Here is a 22977-nt window from a genome sequence, read left to right on the forward strand (position 1 = left end):
ATGTATTCAGGCTACTGAGTATAAAACAACGTAAACAGTAAAAATGGGAACAAAAACACAATGTAGTTTGTAAACAAACCAAGACAAAAGAACTGTCACAATCTCACTAACACACTTATGTCCTACGCTTCCCGCTTCCGTATATAAAATGGGGAGTGACATAAATATTCATAAACATGTCATTTTTCAAGGAGAAAACAAACTTTAAACCTATTTAAAGTGGGTTGGAACAACAAAACATTGTTTCGCTCGTACTCGTAGCGAAATAGTAAACAACTGTAGCAATCGCATGCAACTATTTTTCAATTGTGTTTTACGTCGCTCATCGTCCATTATTCATGAGCATTTTGCAAGGGACAACAAACATTAAGGTTTTAATTTAAAATTTAGAATTTTTTACCTACGTTGATGATGTTTATTGATATTTTGTAGGGAAACTAACATTTTGCTATTTGTTGTAGTATACGTTAAAGAAGTACCCGATTGGTGGTATATCATATATTAAATATTTGCTCAAAATATGATATAAAAATTTTTGAACCTAGGGCTTGTGACTTTAAGGAAATGTTGCATTGTTCATGTCCACAGGTGATAGAACACATTAAGGACACTGGTTTTGCAAAATAATTATTGTAAAACTTACTTACACTATATTAAATTATTACAGAATGATAAGCATATGTCATTACATGTATTAAATATTTATGTGGTGGGCTACAGACAGTTTGATAATTTTCATTATATTCTTTATTTAGTATTTTGTATTGAAATATACACAGATCCGTTAGTTTGTTGGATCCTTTTAGTTTTTAGTTGTACGTATATTTTCACGTTTTAATGATAATCCAAAATCTAAACAACAGTTTGTAATGGATTGGATGAGAGCATTTCTCTTCCTCTTGGATAGATGGATGGGATCGACCTAATTTGTTAATTGACCTAATGTTGATGCGTTGCAACTTGTAAATCGCTAGACAGTGTCCGTTATATTTCCAACCACTGACACAGCCTTCTATTGTGTCATAGCAGTTTCTTCTGTTAGTTAAACTATTATCTTATTGTTTCAGTCTCTCAACACAAATGTTATAGTGGTTTAAATGTAATCATTACCCTAAATATATATCCTACTAGCTGTTTCCCGCTCCTTCGCTCGCTTTTCGTAAGCTTTGTCCGTGTAGGAGCGCTTCTGATTCAAGTGAATTATATTTCCAACGCCGAAGTAGAGTTTACCTTGTTGCCACAATCAAGAAAATCTGTCAAAAGCGTATATTTATAGCCATTGTATATAATATACTTTATTACAAAGTGTTCTAACACTCAAGCTTAAAGTTTAACCATAAATACAGTTTAAAGATAAATATACGTCAAAACTTAGCACCTTCAAATAGTGTTTGGTTACTTAAATTACGTAACTGTCTCGTAATTGCAGTTTGTAATGAGTAGGCGCTTTGATAACTTTTATATTTTGCAGCACCGCCTGGTGGTGAGTTACATCAATGGGCATAGCGTATGAAACTTCTCCGTGGAAAAAAACATCTACATACACATTTTCATAATGATCGGTCAAATAGTTTCTGAGTCTATAAAGGACATACAGACAACAAATTCATTTATACATAGATTTACAAATGTTCGTGTGCAATTCTTTTCAGTTCTCTGTCTTAACGAGACTATCTTGTTATACAGGATTTCTACAGGTTATGTTAGATTATTAGTTGATAGCTAAACTAATCAGTAAATAAGACCAATCTGTATATAAATGTATAAGTGTATTGTATGTACGCACTTAAGTTCCCGACCAAATGTCAACAACACTAGTATGGCACTATACATGAGTGAGTAAATGCCATGTAAATGTAAACTAATCAGTAAATAAGACCAATCTGTATATAAATGTATAAGTGTATTGTATGTACGCACTTAAGTTCCCGACCAAATGTCAACAACACTAGTATGGCACTATACATGAGTGAGTAAATGCCATGTAAATGTAAACTCAGCGAACATGTTTAAGCTGTCAGAGCTCCATTACAGTCACTTGATAAGACAGATGACTGTGTTGTGTGCAGGCACTTAAGTTCCCGACCAAATGTCAACAACACTAGTATGGCACTATACATGAGTGAGTAAATGCCATGTAAATGTAAACTCAGCGAACATGTTTAAGCTGTCAGAGCTCCATTACAGTCACTTGATAAGACAGATGACTGTGTTGTGTGCAGGCACTTAAGTTCCCGACCAAATGTCAACAACACTAGTATGGCACTATACATGAGTGAGTAAATGCCATGTAAATGTAAACTAATCAGTAAATAAGACCAATCTGTATATAAATGTATTAGTGTATTGTATGTACGCACTTAAGTTCCCGACCAAATGTCAACAACACTAGTATGGCACTATACATGAGTGAGTAAATGCCATGTAAATGTAAACTCAGCGAACATGTTTAAGCTGTCAGAGCTCCATTACAGTCACTTGATAAGACAGATGACTGTGTTGTGTGCAGGCACTTAAGTTCCCGACCAAATGTCAACAACACTAGTATGGCACTATACATGAGTGAGTAAATGCCATGTAAATGTAAACTCAGCGAACATGTTTAAGCTGTCAGAGCTCCATTACAGTCACTTGATAAGACAGATGACTGTGTTGTGTGCAGGCACTTAAGTTCCCGACCAAATGTCAACAACACTAGTATGGCACTATACATGAGTGAGTAAATGCCATGTAAATGTAAACTCAGCGAACATGTTTAAGCTGTCAGAGCTCCATTACAGTCACTTGATAAGACAGATGACTGTGTTGTGTGCAGGCACTTAAGTTCCCGACCAAATGTCAACAACACTAGTATGGCACTATACATGAGTGAGTAAATGCCATGTAAATGTAAACTAATCAGTAAATAAGACCAATCTGTATATAAATGTATAAGTGTATTGTATGTACGCACTTAAGTTCCCGACCAAATGTCAACAACACTAGTATGGCACTATACATGAGTGAGTAAATGCCATGTAAATGTAAACTCAGCGAACATGTTTAAGCTGTCAGAGCTCCATTACAGTCACTTGATAAGACAGATGACTGTGTTGTGTGCAGGCACTTAAGTTCCCGACCAAATGTCAACAACACTAGTATGGCACTATACATGAGTGAGTAAATGCCATGTAAATGTAAACTCAGCGAACATGTTTAAGCTGTCAGAGCTCCATTACAGTCACTTGATAAGACAGATGACTGTGTTGTGTGCAGGCACTTAAGTTCCCGACCAAATGTCAACAACACTAGTATGGCACTATACATGAGTGAGTAAATGCCATGTAAATGTAAACTCAGCGAACATGTTTAAGCTGTCAGAGCTCCATTACAGTCACTTGATAAGACAGATGACTGTGTTGTGTGCAGGCACTTAAGATCCCGACCAAATGTCAACAACACTAGTATGGCACTATACATGAGTGAGTAAATGCCATGTAAATGTAAACTCAGCGAACATGTTTAAGCTGTCAGAGCTCCATTACAGTCACTTGATAAGACAGATGACTGTGTTGTGTGCAGGCATTAGTCTCATGGCGGCGGTTGGCTCTTCAACATCTTTTAACCTACTTGAAAGAATTCTGAAACTGTATAAGAAAGTGTATTTAGAGATTCATGTACAGTATAAAAACAATAATGATATTAATATCTTAAAATTAACGAGATATTTACATGTAATTTATCCATAGAATACAATTTCTTAAGCTGAGATATGTAAAATCCTGTGGGGTATTTGTGAAACTATAGGTACCTTAGGAATACCTAAATTCTTATTTCTGCTTATTGGCTTATCAAATCAGTATATTTTGAAATAGAGATTTTGGGCGTTAAAATTGTTAAATGGATGTCAAGGCAATATTTTTATGTCTGTAGTTTAACTTGTAGACGGCTGAAATTATTAACGCGAATAAAAAGGACCTTTGAACCTCATCGTTTCAAATATATTTCCTCTAGTAGACATTTTACATAATATAACGAAGTCGAGAGTATATGGAGATAGCATTGCCTCGCGAAGTGAACAGGGTTGTCCCCTAGTTTTTTTTTTTTTTTTTTAGAAAGTATTCTTGAGTGGACATATAGCGATCTGTAAGTTTAAGATAGTTTTCAACTATAAAATTCAGTTTTTTTTCTTTTATTGTAATGAACTCGATGCAACGGAGTATCAATAGACTGACAGGACGAAACAGAAGATTTATCATACAGACGGAAGAACTGTGCTTTTGTCTTTTGATTCCCAAATCAATAGTTCTTTCTTTTGTGGACTAAGAGAAACATATATTCCATCTTTCAAGTCTCTAGTATGTGGATCTTTCTGAACAAAAGAGTTATCATAGGGACGGACGACAGAGTGTTTTAGTAGAATGTTTTACCATTAAAAATAAGAAGTATATAATCCCAGTCACGTAGAGAATATCTAGCCATAATCACTCTTTTCCTTTCTATTTCATTGATAAACAGAGATAAGGAGTGGCAAGACTTCATAGGCTTGGGAGCGTAACGTCCGGGAGTGTTAACTCCATTCATGGGACTGTTCCTTCCTTCAGACGGAATGTTAAGCAGCTTACAACCTGTTATAAACAGTCTGTTTTTAATAAATTATGTTATGGTTTGTTCATATGCTGTTGGTTGCTAACAATTATTGTTTTTTATTGGTGATTTTTACCATTCATGGTGGTTTGTTGCCATAATTTGTGGCTTTGTTACTTTATTTTATAGACTTATACGTGCAACTTAGTCATTCATTTAGTTCATGCATTGCACCTATGTTGTTATTTATAAAGTATATTTAAGTATTATCGTTATTTGTTAGTGTTCATGTTAAATTTACAATTATGCAACGTGGTCTTTTAAAATTTCATTCAGTTCACCTACATTGTTAGTTGTCGTAAGTACTATTTAAATTATTTTATTGTAGGTTATTGGTGTTATGAGATCTATAGTATTTATTGTATTTTTCGTTACTTGTTGTCGCAGTTGTTACTTTTTTGTTTTTGTTTTGTAAACTGTTACTGTTATAACATATTTATCAGCTTTGCATGTGCCTATACGCTACTGTTTATTTTACATTGTATTATTTGCCATCAAATTTTCACTTTATTGTAACTGAAAATTATTTCACTTTATTTTATTTTGACTTGTATTGTATTGTCTGTACCGTTGAAATAAATAAATAAATAAGGAAATGTAGCCTATAAATTGCTTAAGTATTAATAAGTCAGTGTTCTTAGTTCAGTATGTACGGTTTACTTAGAGAAAACATAATGATAGCATACGATAAAAACTGTAAAAAGGACATAACGATTGTCGAAAATGGTTGAAAAATGACAGACCTTTTACAAGTTACCGTCAAAAACTATGAATAAAACCAGCCAGCTTTGATTCTATACGATGTCTAAGAACTGAAACTCCAATAGCATATTTGGCTACTCTTTATTCGTCTAAAATTATTATTATTTGCAAATGGCACGGTGCATCGGTTATACCGAAGATAATCCAATCAAGCAACACCGAGCGTGGCTGCTGCTTGGATGGGTGACCGCTGAGCGATCCTGTCCTTGCAAGCAGCCCGATGCCCGGCCACTGGTGCTGGTTCGGAATTTCACCTTTAAGCCATTGGTCCTCAGGTTTAAGTATTGAGAGGGCTTCTTAGTCCTAACTTTGCCTGGTTGAACTAGACCTTTATTACTTTAATTTTACTTTTAAATGTTATATATCTGATGTTATGAACTGCAATATTTTGCCAGTTTTCAGCTAAGTTAAAACTCACGTTATATCACTGTTATCCCCTATGCAAATGACAAAGAACCTACCACTAATTATATACTATTACTACATACTACTATAGTACTCTATGGTTAAGTTCAACAACCAACGATTGACTAATGTCAAATTGAAAAGACTATCTCATTTTGTGTGCCTGGAGGTCGAGAAAACATTGAAACGTGTGGGTCGTTATTGGTTTAAAACCAGGAAAAATTGGTTTACTGGTCAGCTCTAGTTTCTTCTAATGGTAATAATAATTAAAAGCTTTAGAAAACAATTGTTTAAATCTAAAAATAAATGGAGCGTAAAATGGATGGTGAGTTAGTTTGCTAAGTAACGTAAATTAAAATATTAGAACACACATTCAGATACAAAAAAGACCACAGGCCATGTCAGTTGATAAATAAAACAAAACAAAGGGGGGAGTTTGCACGACCTCACTAATACGTTTTGTTGCATGCGGCCTGACTCCGAATACTTTTCAACATTTTTTAAAATAAAATATGAAAATTTAGAGTTGAAAATTACTGCGATTTTATATATAAATAAATTGTATATATTTATGTATAAGTATTGTAGAAAAGAATTTACCTCTTGAGTTTATCAATATTATAATAAAATATCACAGATTTTTAAGGGAGTGTCTGGTTTTCATCACATCAGGAGGGTGTCCCCACATAGGAAGTCTTGAAAATCTTAAATACAAACATAGGTCGAGTTTTAAATCAATTTAAGGGCTTTGGTGGTAGAAAACAAAGCTGCAAACCGGACCTCAAAAGGTTCACTCTAGTCAAAGTTTAGGTAGACTAACTACAAACTATTTACACCATATTTTTCCTTTGTTTTTTTTATTGTTATAATTATATTACTGTAAGGTCGTATTTTTAATAATCGCCAGAGAAAACATTTTTAGTGTTGTTTTAATTAACAAGTGAGTTTGATGTAAGAATAATGGAACTGTTCAACGATAATAGATTTTATTATGCATTTCCCTGTTAATACCTTACATTTAAATGAAAACGAAGTTTAATTCGTATGCTTACACTAAATGAAAGAGACAGTAACTGCATTGAGTGGAGTACAAATTATGTGGTATACAAAACTTTACCTACATGGCCAGTTGTGCCAAACGTACAGTACCAATGTTTTCAGTTCTGCCACCTTGACGAGGTGGAAAAACAGTTGGTAGCCAAACTCTAGATCGAGTCTTTGATACTGGGCGAGAAACAATATTCAAACAATAAAACATTTTTCTTACCCGTTACCGTGGTATATATTACTTGGTTGTTTTCTTAGATGCCCAAATGTTACAGGCAATAATATTGCTCTTGTTTCTTTATTATTCAACTTGTTATTACTAACAAACTTTAAAATGAACTTTTTGCGAGGTTACAGGATATATGTATTATTTACAACCAGTTATTTTTCTAATGTTATTCTTATCACAACTTGAAAATATCAAGCAGAACTATGCTGTCTGCTCACAAATTAGAATTGTTAACTCTTCTCTTGAGTAAATTCAAGTATATTTAACAAGTACTATAAAACAAGCTGTACCTAATGGTACGTGATTGGAAATACACATACATATCTCGTAACTTGAAACTGTTGTGTTTCTAATAGTTCATGATTACCTCGTTATTTCATTAAACTCTGACAGCATTGTTTGTATAAATACAGCATAAATGATAAACTCCTGTCAATTTAAATATATTTTGTTCAAATTCAGAACAAGATACACCGTTGCAGTATACGAGCAGTGTTAGCTGTGCAACTCGTGTAGAAACCTTTTGTTAGCAATCCTTCAACAGTAATATATGACGGAACAATGCCTGTATCGGCGGTTACAACACAACAAAGGTGGTATCCCTGCAGTCCGATACATCAACAGGTACATATCACAGTTCATTTTCGCGGACAATGAGCCATTGTTTGCTGTGACAGCTGCTGGTAGCTTAGCGAGTATGTTTACGGCTGCAGCTTCTAGTGTTTGTTTGGTGGCGTCTTTAGGTTAGGGTAGATAGGGTGTGTTAGCTAGCTACTTGAAACGTCTATCAGAGACTCACTAGGATTTGTATCTTGAATACTTACAATGGTGGTGAATAGATATGATGAATCTGTACACTTCAAACTATAACACTCATTTTATAAATAAATACTCATATTAGGATCAACCTGTACACTTCGAACTGACTCTCATTCTATGTAAATTCTCATATTAGGATGGACCTGTATACTTTAAACTATAACACTATATATAATAAATACTCACCTTAAGATGAAATTACACTTCGAATTTGACACTCATTCTATATAAATGCTCATATTAGGATGAAACCTGTACACTTTGAACTGACATTCATACTATACAAATTCTCATATTAGGATGGACCTCTACACTTTAAGCTATAACACTCGTTTATACATATATACACGAGTGTTATAGCTTAAAGTGTAGAGGTCCATCCTAATATGAGAATATTTGTATAGTATGAATGTCAGTTCAAAGTGTACAGGTTCATCCTAATATGAGCATTTATATAGAATGAGTGTCAAATTCGAAGTGTAATTTCATCTTAAGGTGAGTATTTATATATATATAGTTTTAAAGTATACAGGTCCATCCTAATATGAGAATTTACATAGAATGGAGTCAGTTCGAAGTGTACAGGTTGATCCAAATTTCTAATGAGTATTTATAAAATGAGTGTTATAGTTTGAAGTGTACAGATTCATCATATCTATTCACCACCATTATGTGTTTTATATGTTTTATATGTATATATATATATATATATATATATATATATATACTCACATTAGGATGAATTTACACTTCGAATTTGACACTCATTCTTTTTTAAATACTCATAGTAGGATGAATGTGTACAGTTCGAATTATGAAACCCATTCTATATAAATACTCATACATAGTAACAAATTTTATAAATTTAGAAAAGTATTACTTTTTTACATAAATCAAAATAAAATATTTGGAAGAATATTTGTAATTGTTCTTCTTGATCATAGGTTTCACATAAGTTTTTTAACAACACAAAGCTGTTTTTTTTATACGATAAAAGTGCACGAGAGTCACGTAATAGCAACACGTTCAGGGTGTTCATTTGTAAACTTCAAACTAGTATTAAAATACTTGTAGCACAAGTATCAACATTCTGTAAACGGGAGTGTATAGCACTAATTGGGGGAACAAAAAATTTTCAAAATGGAGGCATTCACCCCCATGCCCCCCGTACCCAAAGCCAAAATTTTTAAATGGCAACTAATACCTTGTGACACCTCAAATTGAAGCTCATAAAGAACGCTGTATTTTGGTAAAAAAATTTAATTCTGCCAAGCCGTTTGGTTTCAGCAGCCAATAATGTAATTTCGTACATAGCAATTATTGTCCACAAACTACTGTACTACTGCTAATAACACTCACTGAATTCTGTTGCAAATCAAAGATTTATTTTATTTTTTAGTGCCTATGGTAAATTTCAAATAAAATGTTCTAATTGGTATCCATTGTTGTTTGAAGCAAAGAAATAACCTATATTCAAATTCTTGCCTATCCTTTCTAAAAGTTTCTCTGAATACTCAGAGTCTGCACTCAGCAGTGATCCTGTTTTCAAGTCTTGGACACCAGTGTGATTTGTTTTAATACTATTGATTTCAAGTGACCCCACAAAAAGGTTTAAGGGTGTTAAGTCCGGAGACCTTCAATTTTACATACAACCTCAGAGAAGCCTTTTACACGACACTCTAAGCCTCTATCGTCCCCATATCCTCGCAAGAAATATTTACACAAGCACTAGTGTATTTAAACACTGTGTGATATACACGAAATGATGGTTATTAAGAGGAAATATACACACACTACATGTGTACTGGCGTCATCAACGCACCAAACTGACAGTGGAATAAATGAATACTATGACAGAAATGTTTGACCTTACTACCTGTCAATATGTATTCACACACAAAGTATTAATCTCTGTTTACTGTACCAGTATGTTATGTACTTTGAGTTAAATACCACGCGGAACATCGACAAAGTAAATTGTAACAAACAGTTATTACTGACCATAAGGTAAATGAGGGCCCATATTTAAAAAAAATCATCTTTAAATAAATCTCGTGAAAGCTTATTGTAAAAGTATAAGTAAACAATTTATGGTATGATTAATATGGTTAAACTGCTATACAATGTACATCTGTCAAAAATAAAGAAGCTAAACACCAACCACTTTGCAACTTTTCACTTTTGAAGTTAAGGGTAAGATGAGCCTAATTCCAAAATTTCATGCAAATCGGTTCACAGTAAAAAATAATTCGGAGGTAAGACCGTATTTTTCGCTTCAATGACTGCACTATTAGTTGAAGAATCCGTTTGTTGTGAAATAATTGTTATACATACATTCTCATTTCACATGTTTTTGATGCAGCTTTTGTTTTCAGGTATCTTGCTACCGGTTTGTACGTTTGTTGACCTACATTATTCATACAGACTGGGAAAATCTACAATAGCAAAATTTGTTAAGAAAGTCTGCCAGTCTATATGGACAAGTCTTGTGGATGAGTTCCTACCAAAACTCACAACAGAGTCATGCGAGGCTGTCGCAGAAGGTTTCGAAAAGCGAAGTAACTTTCCGCACTGCATTGGAGCAGTAGACGGAAAACACATCAGAATTATGAAACCAGAATTAAGTGGATCTGTGTGTTTCAATTATAAAGGTTATTTTTCTTTAGTTTTAATGGCAGTTGCGGATTCAAACTATAAATTTATTTATGTTGACATTGGTTCTTATGGCAGTGAAGCTGATCCAAATATCTTTAATCTAAGTTCTTTGTGGAAAAGTATTGAAGAAAATCGGTTGGTGCTACCTTCACCAAGGCCTTTGTATGGCACTCTTACCCCAGACATTCCGTATTTTCTAATAGGAGATGAGGCATTTGGCCTCTCAGTACATTTACAAAGGCCATATGGGGGAAAACAACTGACTGTTACAAAAAGGGTTTTCAACTACAGAATCTGCCGGTCAAGAAGATATATTGAATGTACTTTTGGTATATTAAGCAACAAATTTAGAATCTTTCATCGCCCTCTCAATGTGAATCCAAACTTTTGTATTGATATTGTGAAAGCTTGTGTTGTGCTTCACAATGTAATTAGGGAGCGAGATGGATTCAACTATGAGGACACACTGGAAGTTGTTGGATTCGAGGATATCGAGTTTGTACCAACTCAGAACCAAACTAGAGTAGGAGGGAAAAAGGCAAACCAGATTAGAAATGTGTTGGCAGATTATTTTTTTAGTGATGCGGGCTCAGTGCCCTGGCAAATGTCTAGGATTTGAAAGGTTCATATGCAAAACATCATAGGTCTGAGACAGTTTGTAGTTTTATATGTAGTACTATTAACATATTGATAGTCAATTATTGTTCAGAAGTATTGTATTGAAGAAGTATTCTATTGACTATATTGTAATAAGATTTAATTTGTAAATAAAATAAATTTTACTTACAATAGTTTTTCTTTTCAATATCACTCAGCTCGTCATAATCAGGATGTAATGAAGAGCAGACAACAATCCAATTCTCCCTTGTCTTATTTCTGTCTTTGTATTCTTCCAACGTTCTGTCCCAAAGTTGGGGTCTTTCCTGCACTAGCGATATAAGTTTATCCGCGTCTATATCAGTCGTCATTATCAACTCTCCAATATGTATATCACAACCAAGCACCAAACCACCAACTCAACATGCGCACACCACGACGGTCACAACAACACTGACTGCACGTGTTCGCCCGGGCCGTGTGTTCCCGCCTGTTTGACACAATGCCCCGCTACCTGTCGGACGGGTGAACGCCTGGCCGGGTCTCGGATGATCAGTTGAGAATACACCCGGGCGTCTTTGTTATCGGACGGGCAAAAGCCCGTCCGGGTTTCGTGTGTTCTTCACTAACTTTCACAATGTACTTCTGGATCATCCGGAGCCCGGACAAAACTCGGACGGGCGTTCACCCGGACCGTGTGTCCCTGGCCTTAAAGGTGACTTCCGAACCACCACTAATGGCCGGGCAGGCGGACTGCTTGCAAGGACAGGATCGCTCAACGGTCATCTATTCAAGCAGCCGCCCTGCTCGATGTTGCTTAATCTTGCGATAAATTCCAATTTGCTATTGAAAATAGAAAGAGACATCTTACAATATGAGTATATGAGGTACTGTGTGGCCAAAATGCACAATACATAAAATACTGTTTCTTAGCCGCGATTTCTACGAAAGAGCAGGTACCATGCTAAATAATTGCCTAAAGTTGTAATCCTGTCGAACCGTCAAGAAATGACATTTTATTGAATTAAATAAAAACATTGAATCTAGCAGTTACCCGCGGCTTCGCACGCAATTTCGTAGGCTGTGCACGTGTATGAGCACTTCTCGTCAGAATGAAATACTTTCCCGACGCTAATGCTGAGTTTGCGTTGTTGTCATGATCAAGAAAATATATACACACATATACAGGTCTTAGAAGCCTACTTTTTTCAAAATACAAGTAATAAGGGGTTTATATTTGTCTTTAAATTTATAATAAAAGTTATATAATAACTTCGTCTTTGATATATCTGCATTACAGTATTGACCAAGCATTGTATACTTCATATTCATATTTGCTAAAGTATATCTTTACTAAATCTTTTAATTTGTCCAGTGAATATTTTCTTAGTACGTGCTCAACGGCGCTAAGGTTGAAACCAAAAGGTATTGTTACTACCAAGCTTACTAAATGCTGTGACACATTAATAATGTAAACATACTGAAAATAGTCGTTAAATAAATGGAAACATTTGGTTGTACTCTCGTAAAATAATGTTTACACAGAACAGTTAGTTACATTTAACAGGCTCTTTCAATCAATAATATGTGTTGATGCAATGCACATTTAGAGAACAAGATGGGATTTTCCGAAACTTTAGAGACCAGTGGGGCGTAGCCCGGAGGAATTATCGAAATAAGAATAGGGCTATATGTTGGTCAGGGACCCTAAGACACTCTATGTAAAATTTCAATACAATCGGTGGAATAGTTTGCGTGTGAGAGCGCCACAAACAAATTAATTTTCGCATTTATAACATTAGTTAGGACTGTATGTTATTTATGGAGTTTCATGAATTACTCATTATTAAGTAATTTTCTTTAAATAGTTTATAATTACTGTTTCTACCGTTTTCTGCTAGGTAACTCGCAACAAAAAATGTTCAACCCACATTTTTTGTCACCGGATGTTATATTTATTCGCAGACAAAAACACAACGTCAGCAGCGTCACGTGTTTTATTTCTTTGTGTTGGGTAAAAATTAATAAATTCACAATAATTCACACTTAAGTTTCAAAAGTCGTATGTAAGTAATGTATTTATTTTTTATGTGTTCGTATATATATATATATATATATATATATATATATATGTGTGTGTGTGTGTGTGTGTGTGTGTGTGTGTGTGTGTGTGTGTGTGTGTGTGTTTTAGTTTTTTCCGACGATAATTAATTTTTAGGCTTGGAATGAATGCTAACTGAACAGTAAGAATATCTCTATGGTGTATTTTATATGCTATCTGATTGTAAATTGGGTAACAATAAATTTGGCTTTGTATATCATATCAACATATTTAATAATATATTGTTTAATTGTATCAAGCTTTCCAATTTTCAAGCCAAATAATTATTATGGCATGTTGTGTAATTTAAATATATAATTTGACATATGATAACGACTCTGGCTTATCATAGCGCATAGTTTTGGATCTTAAAACCGTCTCAGATAAGTTCATATAGAGCAAGTAGTATGGCAATTATTATATAAACATAACAAATCATAATAAATCTATTAAATCACAATATATTATCCTGTATATGAACTGAAGGAAACAGGGGTTTTCCGGACCATCGTTCAGTAGTCCAAAAAATCTGTAATACTACGTTTAGAGATCTTAATGCAATCTAATCTTTTCATCAGATAAATAAATCTAACCTAACACATAACTATAATCTAGGTTAAAATAAAAAACCATACCGGAGCATTGAGACACACATAAGTCAGGAATCACATCAACCATGTTGTGTGTCAACTCCTTGCAGACTAAATCTAAAAGTTGGAATCCTTTTATGATCAAAAACAAACTTCAAACAGAGAGTAAAGAAATTATTTTGAAATACAAATATTTTAATGCTATGTTTTAATCTGTAAATAATTGTTAACTGTCGATATAAACGCTCGTTTTGCGTAGAAGCCGTAATTTCAATAAACACAATAGCGGGCTATAATAAAGAGATTTCGATAAAAACATTAAATTGTTAGTTTACAAAACATATGAGGGCTCTTTAAATACAAATACTAGTATATCGTAATGGGTGTTGTCGATGGAGCAAACGTTTGTTTGACAGAAAAACAGAGGGTTGGTGTTAAAACGTTAAAGCTGTTTGCTTACGTAAACCACAGTGATACAATGAAAAATATATGGGCAGAGTAAACGTTATAAGGCAATATTTACGTTTACTTACATGGGGAGTGGATAATCAATTATTGTTGTTTTTTCAAAATTACAATATGGAATGATTACGTGTATTTTAGTTAGATTTTTGTTTTGCTGATGTACTCTCTCTTTCAGTAACGATGATTTTGAAAATCCACTGCCATTACTGAGATAAAATAACATTTATAAATGAAACAAGCAACCAGAATTCTCGATGTTTATGTTTAAACGAAAATATCCACCAATACAAATTTCAAAATTAATATTGCAAAACGCAATATTTTTCTCGCGTCACAATATGAAGCAACAGAGTTAGTTTCTATTTTTGTGATGGATTTATAGGTATGACCTTTATTATTACCAAAGGCAGTAATATGTAGAGTACCGTTAATTTTAATACTGTGTTAAATTTTATGGGAGTGCCGATGGCCGAGTGGTCTAAGACGTTGGACTTTGTGTCTGCGTTAGAGATACCGCAGGTTCGAATCCTGTCTGTGACCGTTGCACTTTTTATCAGTACCATCGACCTTGTACTGTATCGACTCTCCCCCTTATTCTGTTTGATAATATCCTCGCACAGGCCAGTGGTCCATGAGGACGGGCAGAATAAGGCATAATAGGAGAGCGGCTTCTCCTTTAAAAAAAATAAAATAAAAAAATATGCATGCGTTAGAAAATACGTGTAAAAACTAACAAACATTATATTTTACTATGCATTTTCAAAATATAACAGATGCATTGTATACCATAACAGTTTTTGGAAACTATATATTTAACGCTAACCAGATGTCTTTTGATCTCCATTTAAACATTTTTAAGCTTTGAGCAATATGTGAATGGTATTGGTAGATTTCTCAAAGATTTAAATATTTATATACCTTCCATAATAGTTATTTTTAATACTAGACATTTAGAAACGTGACACGAGATTGGCCATTGCTGCTTTTATTCCGTGTTATAAAAATTGTGTGATAATCAAATAATACAGTATCGTAGCTATGATGATTATAACTTAAGAATATCAATAATACAGTACAGGAAATCTCATTGCAAGCCTGGGTTGTGGTAAATGAACTGTTTTAGTGCATGCAGGCCTGAGATATATTATTGAAACTTCGAGTAAGTGTAGAAGAGTAGTTTCCTGTGATAAAACTAGTATTAAAATAAACTAGTTGACACCTCTTTGCATGTTTTATGAATAGGGGTTAGGGATGCAATGATATCTCTCAAAGTGTAGCATAAATTATGAATTATTGTAGAATATTTTCTGCTGGATGTCAATATCTCACTCAATATCACATTTCAGCTTGAGTGAATGGCTTTATTCGTAATAACCCACAAGTGAACGAAATTATACACTATAATATTTTTACTCGGCACTTCTAAATCCAAACAATAACATGTTTAAAGATACCTTTTAAGACAAAACAAAACTTTTGAGTCTTGGAAAAATAATGGCATTATTATTATTTACTCCTTGTTAAAAAAATTATTATTTTTTGTTTCATTTTTTTGTCACCTCTCATATTGTTTATTGCGTTAAAATCAAGTTCAAAGATTCACTAGTGTGTCCAAATAAATTAAATTAAAAAATGTGAAAATATATCAGTAATAAAATGTTAACCACACATTTAATATGGATAAAGTATGTACAAATTTGTAACGTTTACATTATACATTTATTTATACGTTTGAAAAGTGACGAATAAATCTCTCGTAACGAAGAAAATTTTCTTTAACTTAACTTGTTCTCATAAACTGATTACTATTTAGTTTTAGTCAAAGTTGTTGAGCTTGACTGGGAAGTCAACTAGACCAACTCTATAATTATTTTTGCATATTGCATACATTGAGTTGGCTATATTTGTTTGCTCAATCACCGACAATGATTCTGGATTGTTCGCTTGCACAGTGTCCACTGCGCATATTTCATAGAGACTGTATGAAACCAACTCTTTATGGAAATGTTGAGGAAACTGTAAAAGGATAGCCTATTATAGTGGCGCTTGGTACAATATTTTGACTGCAAAAGCGCTTGGTAATAAATTGGCTTCATTGTACTATATATAAAACTTAGTGAAATGTCTATATAACTTCAACGAACATGACCACTGAACCAAAAACCCTCACGTATAAATAGATAAATATCCAAAGAAAGGCTCAAACAAGTTGAAATTTGCTAAAACATTTATATTAGAAACTAGCAATAATTACCCGTGGCTTCGCATGTAAATTTCATATCTAATTTCTTAGCCTAGTTTTTTAAAGCATTTTTTGCGTAATACGATGGATTTCAGTAAGAGGTTTAAAAGTTACATCTGTTTTTTCCTAGTTATTATTTCAGGTTTTGCGCGTGCAGAAGAATGAAAGAAAGGGTTAGCACTCTATTCTGTATCGCAGATTACCTCTCAATGTAAAAATGTCTAGATGGCATCAACAAGAGTACGTCAACTTGAATACAGAGCCGCGGTTAACAAGCTCGGCCGGCCCGGGTCGGCTAATTAAGCCTAACTGGAAGCGACTCCACCGGAAACTTATGTGAGTGGAATATTTCGATTTATATGTGTCTGTACTACAGTTTAATACACTTATTTAACTAATCAGTAGTCTTGTTAAAGAAAGGACGCATAGTTAAATCAGTATTCTAAGAGTATTTGTTGATATTTTAGTTCAAGTCTAAGACCTTTGTTTAAAATCTTTTAATAATATATTTAATAATCAGATTGCCTTATTTATATATTATGAATGGCTTAAACAGATTTAATTTCATAGTTGATATTCCTATTGCTTTCTTTAATACTTTATAATCTACTGTTATCGTAAAAAATTATTCAGATAAAATTAATTCCATAACATTTAATGTTTTAAATAACTGCAAATATGAATTTTAGGAAATAAGGTTTTAGTAGTATAGGAATTTGAATCTTAAACTCAAAAACCATACTGAAGGACAATCAATGTTATTGTGGAGTAACCGTGTACATTTGAAAACCTTTAAATTATTAGATTCTTAGCTATTAATTATAAAACAAATGTATAGGCTGTAAGATTAATGAGCCTATCACGCCTATAACCTATAACCTATTATTATTTCTAAAGAGCATTTTTACAATAAACAACCAAAAATACAACTAAAACTTTTTGATCTTTTCTTTAATATAATGCAAAATCTTAAGTGTTAACCTGTAATTAAGTGCAGAAAAGTATTTTTGTTTACTTGTAGAAATTAGAGTTTTGTGCTTTTAAGAGGAAGGTCTTTGAATGCAGAAGAAACGCTAATTTTTAAAACAAATCTTGACAACTTAGCTTTATAATCACAATTACTAAATTGCATTAAATAATTATCAACAATATGTTTTTCTACTGATCATCAATTAATGTTTTAAGAATTATTAGGATCATTATCATTTATAATTAAGTTAGATTTGGTATATCTCATTTAGATGTAACAAACACATTTTGTTTTATTAATTACACCGATGTTTAGAACCCAAAATGTTAAAAAAATGTCTACTTACCTACATGTACTATACAAGATTTTAACCATATTTGGATTTTTTATTTTTTGTTTGAAGAAAATTAATTCGAATATGGTTAGCATATATCGACAGTGAGCATTCCAGATGTGTTTTTTCGATGAAAAATTCTCTCCAATGTACATTCCATAACGCAGCCTGTAAAATGCACGAAATATTTTTATTCGTAACAATCATTGCAATAACAGGGGTACAGTTGATTATATTTGAGCCATGGTCTGTATAGATATAAAGTAAGTAACAATTAATTGTTAGGCCTATTCCAAAATCAGTTTTATGTATATTACACTGTAGATTGCTGTTAATATCAATTCTTTATCAAAATAAAATAAAAACGCAAAACTTCCTCAAAATAAATTTAAATTGCCATATCCCAATATTGATAACGATTGTTTTCAAATATTAACACAATTATTATTGATAGAGTTGGGGTTTTTCTCCTACTTCTGCTGCTTATAATATTTTTGGAAACTAATATCTTTTTGCATTCCTGTATGCATGAGGTCGTTCTTTTATTTGTTATTAAGAAGAGAAAACGCATTTATTTTCAGTAGCTTTGCGTTTTTCTGCGTGTTGCCTACGAGGGGGTGTTTAAAAATTCTCAATTTTCACGAGAATGAAACATTTGCAACCTCATGTATATTGGACACAACATTTTTGTATTCACATCCTCCATCAACCCCGAAACATGTGCACTTTTATCTAAATATTTCCGTAGAGTAATATTCCCTGATGTTTGTAAAAGCGATCTATGCTGTTCTATGAACCATCAATATGACTACTGATTATTACTGAAAAGAATGAAATACATACTATTGACATTGTTAGCAATGAAAGAACAGAGAGACATTGGACTACTGGGAGGAGGGTGTTCAAACTGAATTTACAGTTTTAAAATAAAGTTTGTTAGCACTTAAAACCGAACCTGATATGGCAAACCAAATTTCCTGAGTAGGTTTACTGAGAACACTGAGTGAGCGGGATTCCAAGTGTAAGATCGGTGCTGCACTCTGTTACCAACAATTAGTACCAATTACCTATAATGGAGAACACAGGCACCTTAAGCGGCTTATGCAGCTGTAGTACTATGCGGTGATGCATAGATGGCAACATTCTCCTACAAAATATTTTGATTTAGTGGAAAAATATATTTAAATTTAAGTATATTCATATTTTATTTTAGCAAGTAAAGTTTACATTTATGAAACTTTTCATTATTTTCGGTATTTACTCAGTACCAATTGCTTAATTTAATGTTTAATTAATTTTAATTTAATTAAGTCATTAAAATTAAATTAATTTTAAAAATTAATAAATTTTAATTTTTTAAAGTCTTCTTACATGTTTTTACTACATTTTTTAATTTCTTGCGGTTTTATAAAAATTAAGTTTTAAGTCTTTAGAATTTAGATAATATGTAGCCAAAATTGTTCGAAATGGCAACAGATTTTACCACTGTATGACATTTTCTCATACTACTTTGTATACTTAAAGGTCCTTCCTAAGCAGCATAATATACTGGAAATAACAAAATATTTCAATAGTGTAAATACACGGCTGTAATAACCGGTTGTTTTAAAGAACTGTTGCATAAAAAGTTTATTTGTAAATTGGTAAAAGGCTCGGAATTTTCCTAATACTATCAGGAACTGTAAAGTGACAAAATTTTGTTGTTATAATTATAGAGATCTTCCATTATTTTGACGGTTTTATATTTATGAAACCTCAAATACAACTAATAGAGAAACAGTAAGTTACGTATTACGTAGATGTAGCTGAACTAAAGATATAGACAGTTATAAAGTTTACATTTTTTACAGAAAGCAAGTTAGGCACTAAGTTAAACTCGTCCATATAACTTGAGCCTGCTCGGAGCTAAAGCGAGTAGTATGAAGCTCACGTACTCGGTAGTCATCAGCTCTGCTGTATATCTGTCTGTAGTAATCAACGTGGGGATCAAAACAGGCGATAGCAAGTTAAGCACTAATTTAAACTCGTCCATATAACTTCAGCCTGCTCGGAGCCAAAGAGAGTTGTATGAAGCTCACGTACTCGGTAGTCATCAGCTCTGCTCTATATCTGTCTGTAGTAATCAACGTGGGGATCAAAGCAGGCGATAGCAAGTTAGGCACTAATTTAAACTCGTCCATATAACTTGAGCCTGCTCGGAGCCATAGAGAGTTGTATGAAGCTCACGTACTCGGTAGTCATCAGCTCTGCTGTACGTCTGTCTGTAGTAATCAACGTGGAGATCAAAGCAGCCGATATTTCGGCACAACTCAGATGTGCCGATATCTGCAAACGAGCTCTGCTAGAACTTTGTGTTTGTGGCATTAGTATTCATGATTTCCATACTTTAATACTGCAATAAGATCAGCAGGGGTTTTACTCTCCTAAAAGAATTGATTTTCTCTACCGGTTATGTGATGGTAAGAGAAGCCTTTCCATAGAGTTGGCTGAGCGTCAGCAAATCCTATCTCTCGTGGAACAGAAAAAAATTCATTCATATATATAATGTTTATGTACATATATATATTGACATAAAAAATTTGTAATACTAAACTATAATACATCATGTGGGACGACCATTAGAGATAAGTGCTAAAACAAAGAGTAAAGTATGTTTCAGATGCTTTCTTGTCGATGTGCAGAGGAAGCACGCTCAAAGATCTGCGAAGAATAAACTGGTTAAAAAAACACAATTTGTTGTCAAAGGTGTAACACTAAATTCACTGAAAAAACTGGTAGAATATCGTTGAGTTTGACAATTCAAAATTGAGAAGAGTTTATAAAGACATACGAAAGATGAACGGGGAACCGAACGTACATCCGCCTTATATCACATTGTTGCTTTATGCGTATCTAATATAAACGTTTGTTCGCTTATAGATTGTTTGCTATAGCAGAGTGTGCTGGACAAAATCCACATATTTGTCAATGTTCTGTTTGTTTACCGTATGATGCGACTATTAGAGCAAACATAGAGGAACTACCAAAGGATCATTTACTCACCAAATTTAAACAAACAGGTCTCGTCGCAACGAGTCAATATCAAAATGTTCTCGCAGTGTTATTATACCGGGTAGTATCGCCAATATTTGTATAAATTACCGAATTATTTTTGTAAACTTTATTTGTGGCATCTGTAAATAAAAACATTTAAATTTTGTTTCAAATTGTCAAACAGTGCTCAATAGTTAATATTAATCGTACAAAGTATCGTAAAAAACTGGAGTTAAAAGAGGAGTCTTGGTTTTTATAGGCCTAATATTTTTTAAATTTTGAAAGAGTTTCAAACCAAATGGTCTAGCACACGAGGTATGAGCAAACAATCTAATAGACTTCTGTAATATAAAGTCAAAATCAAACTATTTGCACACCAAGCAAGCATTATAATTAATTTATAAATCTATTATAAGTCTTTAAATATACTGGTATTAGATGAATTATAGTTATTTTGTACATTTTGTTCATTCAATTATTTTTTATTTTATTAATTCACTATTTTTTTTCATAACAATACATTTTAAAATATTCTGATTATTCAGAAAAGTAAAAATGTCGATAAAACTTGCTTACATTCAAGCGTGACATTACAAAATATGATTCTACATTGTCAATTTTATAGAGATAATATTTATGTATTACGTATCAGGTTATGTGGTGTTGTTTTCACCTGAAGCTATATTTTCGTTCAATCTAAGCACACCTGATTGCGTTAAGCAGAGCACCAATGTTTTCAAATAAACACTGCCACAGAATAAACTGTTTTAGTTGCATTACGGTAACATTTGCGAATCAGGAAAGAGAAAGAATGTTTGATATTTTAGTTAAAACAACAGTTCATGCCATAAAATACCGTTTGTAAAGGAAGCAACATACTTTTACTCATACCACACGCTGAAATACAGTCTCATAAAACAATTTAGCGATGTTGATTTCATATATTATCTGTTATTGTCACAACATTACAAAAATTATATTAATGATTTATGTAAGGTTGATTCAGCATTTTTCTAACTCAAGAAGTAGATTTGACGATGCAAATCCTTACAAACGTTATATTAACTTGACTCGTAATAAAACAAGAGCACAAAAATACTTAATGTTCAATTGCTAGGTATGTATCTAGCACAGTCCATAGGGATCTAAGCCTTCTTTTTTTTCTAATTACTATCGTGCACGATCACTGTGCTTGAAGTTTCGTCAGCACAAAATGAAAAGTTCTTTCAGCAGCCTACAGGAAAATAGTCAAATGGTGGCTGATGCCACCATCGGAGTGTTGGATCGTCTCCCAACACTCCGCACCTGACTGTTATCATGTATAGGTGCATGTAAAATTACTAATCCATCTAATCTAAAGCACTGTTGAAAGATCCAACCTAGGGTACATCTGATCAAACTGCCTACCCGGGCACCTCTGATCCAAATGCAAACCCGGGCACCTCTGATCCGACTGCCTACCCGGGCCCCTCTGACCTGTCTATCCGCGCACCCCTGATCCAACTTCCAACCGGGCACCTCTGATCCGATTATCTACCCGGGCAACTCTGATCCAACTGCGTACCCGGGCCCCTCTGATCCGACTAGTCTACCCGGGAACCTCAGATCCGACTGAATACCCGGGCCTTCTGATCCAATTGCCAATCCGGGCCCCTCCGATTCGACTGGCTACCCGGGCACCTCCTATCCAACTGCCTACCCGGGCACCTCTGATCCGAGTGTCTACCTGAGCACCTCTGATCCAACTGCCTATCCGGGCATCTCTGATAAAGTAAGAGATCCCAGTTTAAAATTAATCAATTATGTCTAAGGTAAGAGTACGGTTCACCAAGTGTCACGTTAAGGGTTTGCTTAAGTGTCATGCAAAAATGTCAAACCTCTAGCTCGTTTAATTCAGCCACAGTTTGGCTGAGTCAATATTCGTATGTCAAAATAATATAATTGTATACAGTTTGATTACAAATCTATTTATTCAGCTATTTTCTCCTTCCCAACATGGTTAGACATAGACCAGTATATGCTGGCCATTTTGAAGTTGGCCTATAAAAATGATATCATTCATATCTCATAACTAAAATAAAAATCAGTCTATATTTTATAAA

This window comes from Homalodisca vitripennis, chromosome 3 (genome assembly GCF_021130785.1).
Source record: "Homalodisca vitripennis isolate AUS2020 chromosome 3, UT_GWSS_2.1, whole genome shotgun sequence".
Taxonomy (NCBI): domain Eukaryota; kingdom Metazoa; phylum Arthropoda; class Insecta; order Hemiptera; family Cicadellidae; genus Homalodisca; species Homalodisca vitripennis.